The sequence below is a fragment of the Cygnus olor genome, chromosome 8 (genome assembly GCF_009769625.2).
Source record: "Cygnus olor isolate bCygOlo1 chromosome 8, bCygOlo1.pri.v2, whole genome shotgun sequence".
NCBI classification, from domain to species: Eukaryota; Metazoa; Chordata; class Aves; order Anseriformes; family Anatidae; genus Cygnus; species Cygnus olor.
Genome location: NC_049176.1, coordinates 2640285 through 2653449, shown reverse-complemented (window position 1 = coordinate 2653449; position 13165 = coordinate 2640285). Strand labels below are relative to the sequence as shown.

Below are 13165 nucleotides of genomic sequence, written 5' to 3'. Positions count from 1 at the left end.
AAGAAAAATCTTTTTGTCACATGCTTCCAGCTCCCTTCCTCACCAACCTCATTGCTTGCCAGTTCCCCAGCTCTTCCCCTTTTTCCCATTTACCTGGCAAATTCTGAAGTGGACTTCAGGAGGTGAACTATACTTTTTATTCCCACGTGAAAGCAATGGGAAAGATTATCTATTAGCTAAAAATCCAATTCTGCTGTACAGAACTGGATGTTGGAGCCCCAGACACTGGGAGGTGAAGCAGCTCAGAGACGTGGCTGGCCAGGGAATCTGAATGATCGGTACTTCTGTACTTAAGAGCAGGAGATGATATCAGGGTGCCATCAGCAAGGACTGCTGTGCTGTGAGGTGAGCGGTGTCCCTTTGGGATGGTGACTGCCTGCCTCTGCATCATCAGACTGGCGGCAGTAAACCTCCAATGGGAAAGAGAAAGGGCAGGGGAAGCCCAGAGACCGTGCCTGCTACCATGCCTCTGCTGCTCAGGGAGTCATCTAGAGGGACAGATTCCTGCGGAATGCTTTGATGTAAACTAAGCCACGTTTTTCTTACAGAAAAGGTGTTTGCTATATCTACAGTTGCGATATAGCTTATAGATTTTGAGAGATTAAACAGGCGGTAATGACTGCATGACTGGATACACACCTATGCCGATTGACTGTGAGCTAGGGCATGGAGGTGAGCAAGTCTTTACTTGGTGCACCATGAAAGCTGGAGAAGCACAGATTTTCCAATATAATTTTATTTCTTTGAGAGTGCAATTGCTCTTACAAACAGCAATGTGTTATCTCAAATGAGGATGATAACATGGTTAATAAGTCGCAGCACATGTGGTTATAAGGTTTTTATCATGCTTTGAAACATTTAGTAATCAACAAGATTCCGCCTTTTATGAAGCCCATTTTGTAGAGTTCCATAAACAAGGTTCAACAGTCACAATTTCATTAGCATTATATTGTTGCCATGGTAATGTGGTACCAATTCAATTGATGGGCTTTTCATCCTGGGCTTATTATAGAATTGCTGTTCTTGTCAAGATACATCTATATGGAAACAGCAAACAGACTTTATAATCTGAATGTTAGCACAAAATTGCATCATATGCTAATTTGGATAGCAACATATCATGTTTTTGGCATCAGACCCAGAAATCATCAGAGACGAGACAGAAGTTACTAAACATCATACGTGGCAAAGTCTCATTCCAAAATTGGGAAAATTATTTTCATTGTTTGGTGCAGTATCTGAATTTGTTATCACAAAAGTGCTGGCTCTGCTGTGACCATTCTGGGCAGTGCTGCTGGGGGGACAAAGTGTTGCAGGTGGTAATATCAAAGGAAAAAGAGCAGCAACAAATGCTGAAGAACAAAATGTGAGCTGAAGAGATGTTGGTCCTTCTCCTGGTCACGTGTTCTGCAGCATGCTTTGGCGGAATCGCTGCCAAATTCAATGCCTTGGTTTCCTTGTCTGTAAAATGGGGAAAATGACCCCTCTCCCTCTGTGCGGAGCACCTGGTGTATACCCAGTGACAAGTGATATTCTGTACCACTAAACATTGTTATTAAGTGAAGTAGCAATATTTTTAACAGCTCCAGGAAAATACACTGCAGAGATCTACAATTTGAGAAATGTCACTGGAGAATCTGGAGTCACCCAGTGAAACACGAAAGAGTTGGCAGCGCAAGCGTGCGACAGAACATATGCAGTTATGGAGGAGAGGAGAGATATTCACCTCATTAAAAATCATGACAGTTTGTAGGTGTTTTTTGTTTTGTTTTGTTTTGTTTTTTTTAAATAAAGAATGTTGTAGGCCACAGGGGAAGTTGCTGCAGCAATCTGAGCAAGAAGAGCAACAATATAATATAAGGCAACAGCAGGGTGGCTTGTTTATTGTATATAGAAACATTTTCTTGTATTTTTTCACTGTTTTGTTGATGATTGTTTCCTATTTAGGTAGGAAATACCTTTTTCCATCCTGACTCACAACGTTCAGTCTATCATTTCTTAGTTTAATCATGTTGCGTCCTTTACAGCAGCAAGGGTAAATTATAGACAAGATAGTATTCAGTATAATCAAAGATGTGTTCCACTTTATATGATAAGTTCTGTCTGATTTACAAAGGCAGTATCTTCTCCAGCTGAGCAAGGAAAGACAGACCTTCACTTGCAGATAAAAAAAAACACCTCAGAGGAGAGGCTTCTCCTCCATTAGCATCCTATTGTTCATACAAAAAAATAGCCATTGTTACTGCTCTTATCTGTCTATTTGCTTTTACAATGGTATACTTGGAGGACCCAGATGAGACTGGGACCTACTTATGCCAAGCACAGGAAAAACACATGGAGCTATGGTCTCTCCTTTATACAGTTTATAAGCTGAAGAGCCAGAAGAATGGCGAGAGGAGTAAGTAAGTAACTGGCTCAGGGCTGGAGGAGGCGGCAGTGGCAGAAGCAGAGCAAGTCCCCAGCCCAGATCCCTTTGACTGGGACACCTGTCTGACAGGGGGACGGAAATACTCTGCCAAATTCTGAGGATTCAGGCTCTAACTCGTACACCCAGCCACGTTCTATCCCCTAATTTCAACAGCTGCATCTGTGCTGCTGAGCAGGGGCAGCCTGAGGCAAGGCTTGCAGTCAGATGTGCAGCCCACCCGTATTACCTATTAAAACACCTTCAGGCTGGCTCCAGGGCAACCCTGTTAATCCTCCCAGGGACAAAGACTCAGGAATACCCTATGTTTTCAAGCATGTTCAAGGGCACCAGGGTCATGGTACCTGCCAGAAGAATATTAATGGGTTCCAACACCACAGCCGAGGCAAGAGGGCTCAGGCTTTCTTCCTGTGTGGTAGTGACTTTCAAATCCAAGCCTGAACGGATGGAGGGCAGGGAGGGAGGAGGTTTTGGTCACAATGGCAAAAAAAAGTCAGTTTGCACACGAATGTGAAGGCTTTGATAAGGAACATACATGATGTCATAGATGAGAACAGCATTGACTTAGAGTTTTTCTTGCTTTTTCCCTCTCCCTTAAAAATACTTGTCATGTAAAATGGTTAAACTCTAGGGGAGGAAGGATTTGTCTTCTGATCAGTAAATAATTCCTTTTGCTGTTTGGTGCCTGCTGACTTTACTGCTGTTGCAACCTTTTAAAATGCTTCCACAAAATCTCATTAGATTTTAGCTTTATTTTTCGTTTTTGTTGTTAATATTTATTAAGGAGTCTCAGAAGAGTTTATACTTATCCCAACTTAACTTTTTAATAGAAACTTCAAATGATATGCTATTGTGGATTTGATCTCATGTACATATTGGTAAGAATTCTGATTTGTAGTAAAATTTGGTAGCCATGGGTTTGTTGTTGTCATATTATTGAATACCAAAGCTGGCAGCTTTACAATAGCAATATTACAGTAAGCCTCTATTTTGAATAGTGGTTTTGCACAGTGCCTGTGGTATTTGTGAAGACGAGGCTTTAGCACCCAGAAGTGATGCCCATTTTGATGGGAGCACGGGGCGACGGGACGTGGGCAGGGCCGGGGCTGCGGTGCTGCCTTGGGAGCAGGGGGGCAGCGGCAGCAGAGCCAAGGCCAGAGCCACGGGTGGGCAGGGCCAGGCAGAGCGGCTCCCCTGGGTGGATTTAGGCACCTGTTCGTAAAAACAGGCCCTGCAGGGGTGGTCGCAGCTGGTGGAGGTTTCAACCTGTCTCAATGTTGCAGCCTTGCAGCTGGCGTCTCCTGGACAGGCCCTCGCCATGCGTGGCCACCGTGGAAGCAGCAGAGCTGCGCTCTGAGGGACCTTCTGAAGCCGGCAGCTTCGGGGGCACTGCTGCAAGGTAGGGCCGCGTGAAACCCTGGGGATCCTCCGGCAGCACAGCCGTGCTGCCCGCGCCAGAAGCTCCCAGGTCCCACTGCAGAGCCCCGTGTGTCTGCTGCTCGGTGACCTTCCTGTGGGTGAGGGCAGCCAGACACAGGCCGCCGCCTTACTGGCCTCAGCTGGGGCTGTTGTTGAGGTCTTCATAGACAGAGCCAAGAGGATGGGCAAGACATAGTTTTATTCGTGCCACAACTTGTTTTCTCATTATTTCTTCCCACCTCCTTTTTACATTGCAGGCTTTTTTTTTTTCTTTCTACATAAGCTAATGGGAAGAAATAATGTGCCCTGCTCTAGTAATTTAGTTTAAGTAATTTGTTTTAATTCTTATTGGGAGTGTTGGAAAGTGAAAGCTATTGATACATGCTTCACTTCTGAAGCACTAGAAAAAATTACCAGAACAATTCCCTGCTGCTGATGGTTTAGGTGTTCCTAGGGAGAGGAATGAGCCCAAAGGACTGGGCACACACAGAGGATGGGAGCTGTCAGTGGAGTGTGTGACAGCAAAGCTGCTTTTGATCTATTCCTGTGATTTTCCAGGTGAGCCTTGGACCTGCCCATGGTTGGCACTGACTGACTTCGGTCCCGCCACAGCAGATAGAGCGACATCCCACGTCCCCTGGGACCCTGACCCAGCTCCATGTCCAGCAGAGATGCCTGCGGTGCCAGTGCTGGCTTCGCCCTGCTCGCTGCTGCCTGCCTGCCTCCTCCTGCCGGACCACGGCTCGGCCCAGCCCCGTCCCCACACACCGCGCCGCCGGGCTGCCTGGCATTTCCAGCCATCGCAACGTGCAGCGAAAATGCAATGTGAAACTGCTAGCGTGGCATGAGCAGGCTGAGCTCAGTAGAAGTGCAATTAAATAAAAAGTCGTGCTGTAATACTGGGAGGCTGATTGGAACCACAAGATACCAGTGTCATATCCTGCGGCTTTTATGTTGGTAGATGCAGATTTTAGCCATTAGCATCTAGCTATCCAACAGATAACAACCAGAGGAAATGGACCTGGGGATCTCCAGTTGTGAATAACAGATACATTTTTGCCAGTAAATTGTGGACCTGGTAAACTGCCAGAAGGAAACAATTGTTGAGATATGGAAGAATATGATCAGGCATTTAATATGTGTCAGCTTCTAACTATGTGTAACTTAAAGACACTCCCTGATTACTCACAAAACATTTAAAACAGTATGTCAAGAGAACTCTGACACCAGAGAACCCTTGCGTGGCTCTGTTGCCAACTCCAAATTCAGGCAAGTAAATAAGTAGCAATCACAAGACAGGACTGACGTATCTGTGCGAACAGTAACAAAACCCAGGGCAGGTATCACGGTATCTAGGTGTGGGTAAAATGCTATGAGAAAAGAATGAGAAATAAGTAAAAAATACAGTAATGTAAAATGTACCTGTTATTAACTTCTATAAAATCTTAACAGCTAGGATTTTTGAATGTGGTATTTAGATGAATGTAAAGAGAGCAACACATTGTGTTTTTCTCCAGAGCAAAATGAAATCGGCATACAGAGCAAATTATAATACTTAATTCTTCTAGGGCAAATTCCAGTTGAGGATCATGAAGTAATTTGAAAATATTAATGAATTAGCCTCACAGCTAGCTTTCAGGTAGATAATAATGATAATTATTACTACAAACAAATATTATCATTCTTGCTCTGAAATGAAAATTGAGGCACAGAGATTTTATGTATTTGTCCAAAGTGTTTTACTACTGTAACCATCCCTCTCTAGAATTATTGTATGTGAAGCGTATCCTTTTCCAAATACTCTATGCGACATATTATTCAGTTTTTGAGCTCTAAAAGCCAAGCAGCTGAGCTTCCTTATGATACAGTGTCTGTGAACATCTCCATTTGCATTTGAATTCTCAAGCAGCAACAATCCTGCTTAAACGATATAAAGAAAAAAGGAATCATGAAAATCAGAGCAAAATCTGTCAAGGACCCATCTGTGAGTGGGTATCAGAATATCGCTAAGATGCTTTGAGGAACAAAGTTCACTCCAAGTCTAACACATAGTACTTTTTGTCTACGGAATTAATTTAAGATGGGTGAAATGAGGGCAAATAACATGAAAAACTGTTCCTCTACTGACAAATGCAGGAAATCAGTATCTCTGCTGCAATGGTGATCTTGTATTTGGTCCATGCACACTTGCTTAAATACTAAAGAGTTTACGTGGCAAAATACTCAGCATGCTCATGTCTCCTTTTGATGGGCATGCATACCTACTGCTTCCTGAGGAGTGTTGGGGAGCAAGGGCTCTCTGGCCCTGGCAGGATGAGGACTTGGGTTATGGATGCTTGTGGCAAAAAGCAAGTTTTCATAGCCTACTACCTGAAGCAGTGCGGAAACAAAAGGATAGACTCCATCTTTGTGTTGAAAATATTGCTAAAACCACATCTCTTTCCTCCTGAACTGGAATGCATAAAAGTTAGGAACACCTATTGGTAGGCTATTTGTATCTCCTCTTCAGCATATAAATTCCTGAGAGCCTTCGTCTTAGCTCTTTGCTCTCACACATGCATATTTGGAATCATATTAACTACAAGAAATAGGAGAAAACTGGCATTAACATTATTCTATTGCACCATATTATTTTTCCTTCAAATTTTCAACTGTTAGAGTATGCAAATGTTCAGTTAACTGGTCCTCATGTTTTCTCTTTATTGAATTGCTTTCACTATGGCAAATTCACTAATTTATTGAATTGCTTTCACTATGGCAAATAAATATTCATAAAGAAATGTGGACAATAAATCATTTCCAATAGTTCAAAGCCATTTTCGTTCTAGACTGCATATATATTCAGCTGTGACTTGCTTTTAATATTTCATTCAAAAGACAGACTTGTAGAAGGACAATAATGATAATGTGTCAAGTAGTAGTTAAAACAGGGGTTAATGATTAAAAACATTTTGATCTACATTGTGCTCTGTCAAACTCTTAATTTCCTGTATTTGCTAAGATGACTTTCCACTTGCTTTATATAGAAAGTCAAAATAAAATTCTTTTGGAATACACTACACAGAAGAAAAGATTTCAACCCTGAGCTTGTGGGGTCCAGAGCCCTTGCCAGCTGTAGACTTTGGGTATATTTTCTCTACCACGTTAGCCAGACAAAACTTGGGCAGGCACTGTTCCTCCCACTCATGTTGTGACTTCTCTGGGAAATAGGCCCACACACATGGCACAAGGCAACCAGGGGCCAGCCCAATGTGTAAAGGCAAACGTAACCTGTCTCACTGTTTAGATTTATGCTAAAAGCTGCAAAAGAAATGCAAGTTATAGGTACATGTAGTTTATACATTTTGGGGGTCTTGGTTCAAATCCAAGTATCAGAGATAATTCCTTGTCTCATTATGAGTTTTGGCCACCTAAATATACCCACATATTTGGCCCAAACTCATTATCTGTCCTGATTTGTTGCTGATTTTAGGCCATGATTCAACAGGGCACTTATGTATAGACTTAAAGAAATTGATTTAAGAAAGCATTCTTCTTTGTGTTTAATCTTGGGCAAACATTCAACTTTGAAATCGATGGGACTTATGATCAGCCCTGACCTTGGGGTCTAAGTGTTTGCTGAATCAGTGCATTGACAGAAACATACTGGAAAAGATAATATCCATATCTAATCAGAATTATAGTCTCTACTTTCATGGGAAATTACCCATAGATAACACATTATTCTGCTCAAGAAATCCATTTTATAGCAGTTATTAGAAAACCTTAACTCACATGTTCTGTTTATGCCAGAGATACCAGAAGAACAGTGCCTTTCCTTGACAGTGTATCTGAACTATACTTTAAGTGAAAAAATAAAATACAGGGAATGTGGTAGCACAAGGAACCATTCATAGTTATTTGCTAAGACTTTCCCAATTGCCTGCTGCATGCTCTCTTCTGGGAGACAGGTGGATGGAAGGTGAAACAAAGCGGTTCTGAAATCCCACAGACTCAAAGACAATTGCATATGAAATACCATATTATGCAGTATCATGCAAACGAAACTCCCTCCTAAGAACCACGTTCATAAGGGATGCCTGCCTGGTTTACATATGGAATTTTGAATGATCACATGTTTTTATTACACTGTGAGAACAAGAAGAGTAAAAAGTACATGTTTCTGGTATTGTAGTATACAGGCTATACAAATTCAACTGTGGCTGAATCTATGAGGTTACAAAAAGCAGTAGGTAAAATAATTGATGTTATGTTTCATGAAGATTTTTCTTCATGAAAAATCTTCTTAAAGATTTTTCACACAAGTCATATTTATTGTAATAAGAATATGGCAAACGGGCTTTTAGGTGTGGTTTATGGAATTGAAATACAGGCATAGGAGGGGAAATAAATTATGATGGATCCCATCATGTCATCTAATTTAATAAACAATGAGCACAAAGATCATGAGGAGATGCAGGAACAGCCAGCAGGTTCTATCTGTCTGTACAACCACAGAGGGGTACTGTCATCCACATTATTCCACTGCTTTATGGGGACAGAGCTTAAGAGTAATACAAAAGGAACAACTGTACAGTGGTGACCAGACTCAGTGGTGGAGACTCTCAGTTACCTGTATCTACCCTGATGCTACCTACTCTTACTTTAATGGTGATGAGTCAGGAATACGCAGCTGCAGTACTGTGCTTATTGCATGCAAGCTCTCTGTACTGCCTGCAAGCCACTGAGCCAAGGTCCCATAGACCAAAGGGTAGAATGTAGGGGGAAACCACAGAGGGACAGGACCTGTCTCCTCCTCCTGTATAATTCTCAAATTACCAAAAATAAGAAAGGTTGGAGCTCCTGCCCCTTGTCTGTCATATCACCTACTCTACCCCAGGAGAAGGTGAAGTTAGAGCAAATCTGCGTTCTGAAGCAGATGCTGCTTCTGATAGGCTTCCCCCATATGGTGATGAATTGGAAATAATTCGCTTAACTTTAGATCACCTGTTCTCAATGAAATCAGTTAGTGCCTAGCAGGAGCACAAAGCTTATAGTGCTCAAGGTGAGGAGTAATAGGTTTTTGCTGGCCTGAAAGCCTGTTCCAATATGAAGGGTCACTAGAAGGAGTAATAAAGCCACACCATGATGCTGGGGTCCTCTTCAGCAGTTCTTTAGTTTCTGATGGAATCTTACTGACTTGGAGTACTGGTTTAGAGGTGAGTTTTACTGTTAATTTAAAGGTCTGGGGTTTCAGTTCTTCAGCTTTCCTGATATCTTTGATTATAGTGTTGTAATGGTATTTCTATGGTACCTATAGCTTAAAGGTCACAGGAAAAAAAAAAAAAAGAGTATGTCCCCCCCAACTTGGTAGTATTTACTGTTATGCTTTTTGAGGAATGAGAAGAAAGTGACCTGCTCTGCTCTGTACCAACCACTATCCCTGTATGAAAGTGTATATTTGTCACATTTGTTCTCATTTTTAACTTATGGAGATCACTATTTGCATCTGAAAGTCCCTTTTAGTCTGCCTTTTGGCTTTATTTTCTTGTTCTGCTTTCTAACATTGGGCAAAATTCTTAATAACTATTGATTTGCACCTATTTTGGCACAGATAGGCTGACCTTTAACTAAAGTGCTGGCTGCTTAACTTTACATCCTAATCGCTTTAGCTTTCTTCGTTATCCTTCTTTTACTGGAAGGCTAGTTTACTGTTTTCTGAACATGTAATTTGAAGAAAGATGCTAAGCTATCCTGATCAGAAGGCAGGCAGGCATACAGATGCTGAGAGTTTATGTTTTTAACAACAGTTTAGCACATACTCTTGTAGCTCCCCATGGAGCAAAAAAAAAAAAAAATTGTTCATTGTGATGTGTTACATCAGGTTAACTTCACACCCTGCTGTAGCACTTAAGTTAATGTGAGGTGAAATGCAACACAGAGTAACTTGATATAGAAAAAAAAAATACTTCTTAATACTCATCTACAGAGGTGGGGAAAGGAAAAATATTTTCCTCCTGTTAGCATATTTCCTCTTTTCTCTAATTACATGGAAACTGTGAAGCTACCTAAGATAAATTGAGCGGAAGGAACCTTGATTTGTCCTGCATTGGAGTTTAATTTCGTTACATCCAAAGCATGTTTATTAGAGGGATGTTTGGTTGTGATGTTTTTCCTTTTTTTTTTTTTTTTTTTTTCCAGTGGTCTGGCCCTTCCCCAAGCAGGAGGATAATTCCAGTTATAACAGGTGCAGACCATCCCCTAAGACTCAGGATCAATCAGACAGAAGGTGACTGTTCTTAACATCTTAAAGTTTACTTTGGTTTAAGAGTCTGCTTTGTGTTCTGCAGACTGATTAATTACTAAAATAAATGTTACAAAAGCAGCCATAGTATGTTTGAAAAATAATGAAACTAGATTGAGTTTATACTCAAATGTGAACAGTTCACCACAGAGAAATAAGAAAAGACAAGTCTGCTAATGCCATGACAGCTGAAAGAGAAGAAGCTCTACATGGTAAAAAGGGCAAGTGAGAAGAGAGGATGAAGAATGGGAGATAGAATGGAGACAAGGGGAAGAGATAACAGAACAGGGGACAAGACTGTTAAAGGCAGAAGCTTATGCCAAAGAAACGTGCAGCCTTGAGGGGGTAAGCCTGTGATATGGCAGAAGAGGTCTTACTAACTTCCAAAGATAGTAAAAACACAATTGGAAAAGGAGGTGTGACAGCTGGTAGCAAAAATTTAGAAGGAAACTCAGAGGAAAAACATAAGGCTTGCTCTCGCTATTTATGTATCTTCCCACATCCCTTTCTTTTCAAGGTATCCTATCGCTCTGTTAGTGCAGAGGTACAAAGAGCACAAGTAGATATAATGGCTTACTGTTTCTGATGTGTCTTGAGACCAGATAGTTTGATTTGGGATATTAGTTTTCTGAACATGAGGTACAGGTAATTTATAAAAGCATGGGGGGGGGGGGGGGGGGGGGGGGAGGGAATGGACTACTGTGGAGTGTATATTGATAGTAAGAGTGATATCTGTATTGTAGAAATCTCAGATGCTCAGTTACCTAAATAAGATTCATGTTGTTACAATATTAATATTTGGCCTATATAGCCAATAAAGTTCACATTTTGAGTACTTTTCACTTTTTATATTTGATATCGCTGTCATCTTCTGTGGAAGAAATGCAAATTCTTGAAGTTCAGATATAATGAATTTCAGATAAAAGTTGGGCTAGAAGAAACTACACGTGCTGTTTTAATGTAATCAAAACCAGGAAACAGTCTGAATTGATCCTGTCGTCAGTGAAATTATCTGTACTAGAATGGGTCCAGAGTCTTCTCATGGCTTTGTCTGCAAAATGTTTAAAGGTCTCTTGAAAAACTGATAGAAACTTAGCTTTTGTTGTGGGCTCAGCTTTGTCCCATGAGTACACTTATGTCAGCACCTTGGGCTCCCTGGTCACAATCCTGGGTGCTTAGACTCTGAGAAAGTGTTGCAAGGAATATGTGTTGGCTAAAACCGTGTTTTGTGTTTTAAAAAGTCTGTTCATTGTACTGCTCTTAAGGAAAGAGATTTACCCTTCCTTCTGACTGACCATTTCAGTAGTTACCTAAAAAGCCTACAGGAGTTACTGTTAGCATGGTTTCAATATCGTTCATGATATAGAAGTTACTGCTCTTGTTTATTTTCAACTCCTTTCACATACCGTATTCCTTTAAGTTCAGCTCCTTGAGGGTGGTGGGACATGACTGCTTGTGGAGTCAAGGGCTATTTAGCCATCCAGAAAGATGGTTCAAGAAATCTTAACGCAGATGGATGTCTCAGTAGGCTCATGTCATATGCAGTAGTTTCCTCATCTGAGGAGAAACTCTTTGCTCCCTGGCTTGGGATAGCTAAAGACATCCTCACTGGAAGATGTAAGGCTTTACTGCAGCTATAGATGACTGGGCAAAATTAATCCCTCCAAGTTTCATCAGTGAATGCCTTGGTTTATGAATATGTACCATATTTTGAGATAGAAACAACAAATACTGCAGGAAACATCATCAAATAATGATGCTGCCAGGCTTATAGAATTTTTCAGTATACAGAAATTAAATACGTTCTAAATTGAAGAATGGAAAGCACATGCTGTAGTTCTGAAAGTTGTTGCAAAAGAAGCTTTAATCCACCAGCATTCCCCTGATGCTGAGCTTACTGCATTACCACCACTCTCCTTCGCCTCCTGTTCTGGCACTGTGAAGGCACAGCTGAGGACACCGAGTCATCTGTGGAGAAACCCCACCCATGCTTTGAGGCTTGCAGGGACAGGGTAGAAGCAACCATTGTTCTCAATAGCAGCCTCTCAGGCTACTGCAGAGCAGCACAATTGAGCCCTAACTGAGGAGAATCTGGCCCTAGATGTTCCCTTAAAATAAGATGTGAATGGTTTGGTTTACCTTTTAAGTTATCAAAAGTTAATTGACTTTAATCAATACTTCATATAATTTAAACATAACCAAGAAGCTTGCCTCTGAGAAACTTTCCAATGAAGGTTTGCAATCTTCCCAGGACTCAATGGTACTTTGATGAATAACATTTCTAGTGGGCTAATTTTCTAGCTAATTATCATCAAACACCTAGACAGACTTTCTGCAATATTAGATATGCTTTGAAAATAAAATGCCTTCAACTATGGGCACAAGGAAATTACAAAATCATTGGTGTAGACTGTCAAATCTTGAACTAGTTCATTACAATATTTTTGGTGGTAAAATATAACTTTTCGTAGTTGGTAGATAGCAAGAATAACTGCTTTTGAAATTCAAAATCACAATCCACAGCCAGAGCCCTAAATCACATCAAAAATTAAATGAAGTTATGGAAATCTTAACTTGCAAACCATATTTTCCTCCAACTGAATATGGTTTTGGTGAAGAGATTCTATGCATTTTTGATTTTTTTGCCAAAGTGCTTTATTTAAGCTTTAAAGGGGGTGGGTGGAAGGGGGGAGGAGGGGACCTATAATACAGTTTACCAAAACTCACAAATCTATGTAGAACTTAGAGCAGTTGTTATCCCAAGTGTACTATTCCTGTTACAGAAACACTTCAAGGTTATGCTTAGGACTAGTAGACTAGAAATATTTGACTCTTCATTTTGTTCGGTGGAAGTAGTATGAGATGGAGGTGCAGACTTAAAAGGAACAAAAGCCTTACTGGAGGAAGCAAAGCCAGCTATGTCTCTCTGCATGACTCTGCATCCTCTCAAATGCATCCTGCTGATTCTAAGGCTTGTCCCTTGCAGGATCACAACCTACATCTGTAGTGCGTAGCAATTCCTCAGTATCACATTACTC

At 41.0% G+C, this 13165-nt stretch overlaps 1 protein-coding gene and 1 long non-coding RNA gene across 6 annotated transcripts in view; both read left to right on the top strand.

Moving 5' to 3' along the window:
- Window positions 1–6801, top strand: part of LOC121074309 — a 43275-nt gene extending 36474 nt beyond the window's left edge. For all 5 annotated transcript variants that reach the window (XR_005822270.1, XR_005822268.1, XR_005822266.1 and 2 more), the window contains exons 5-6: window positions 3709–3824; window positions 4403–6801. This is a non-coding gene — a long non-coding RNA (uncharacterized LOC121074309). The remainder of the gene's footprint in view (window positions 1–3708; window positions 3825–4402) is intronic.
- Window positions 6802–9025: 2224 nt separating this feature from the next.
- The window catches only part of DPYD (dihydropyrimidine dehydrogenase), a 354038-nt gene continuing 349898 nt past the window's right edge, over window positions 9026–13165 (top strand). Inside the window, exons 1-2 of the mRNA XM_040566231.1 lie at window positions 9026–9042; window positions 10025–10112. The gene's annotated coding sequence lies outside the window, so the exon portion shown is untranslated. The remainder of the gene's footprint in view (window positions 9043–10024; window positions 10113–13165) is intronic.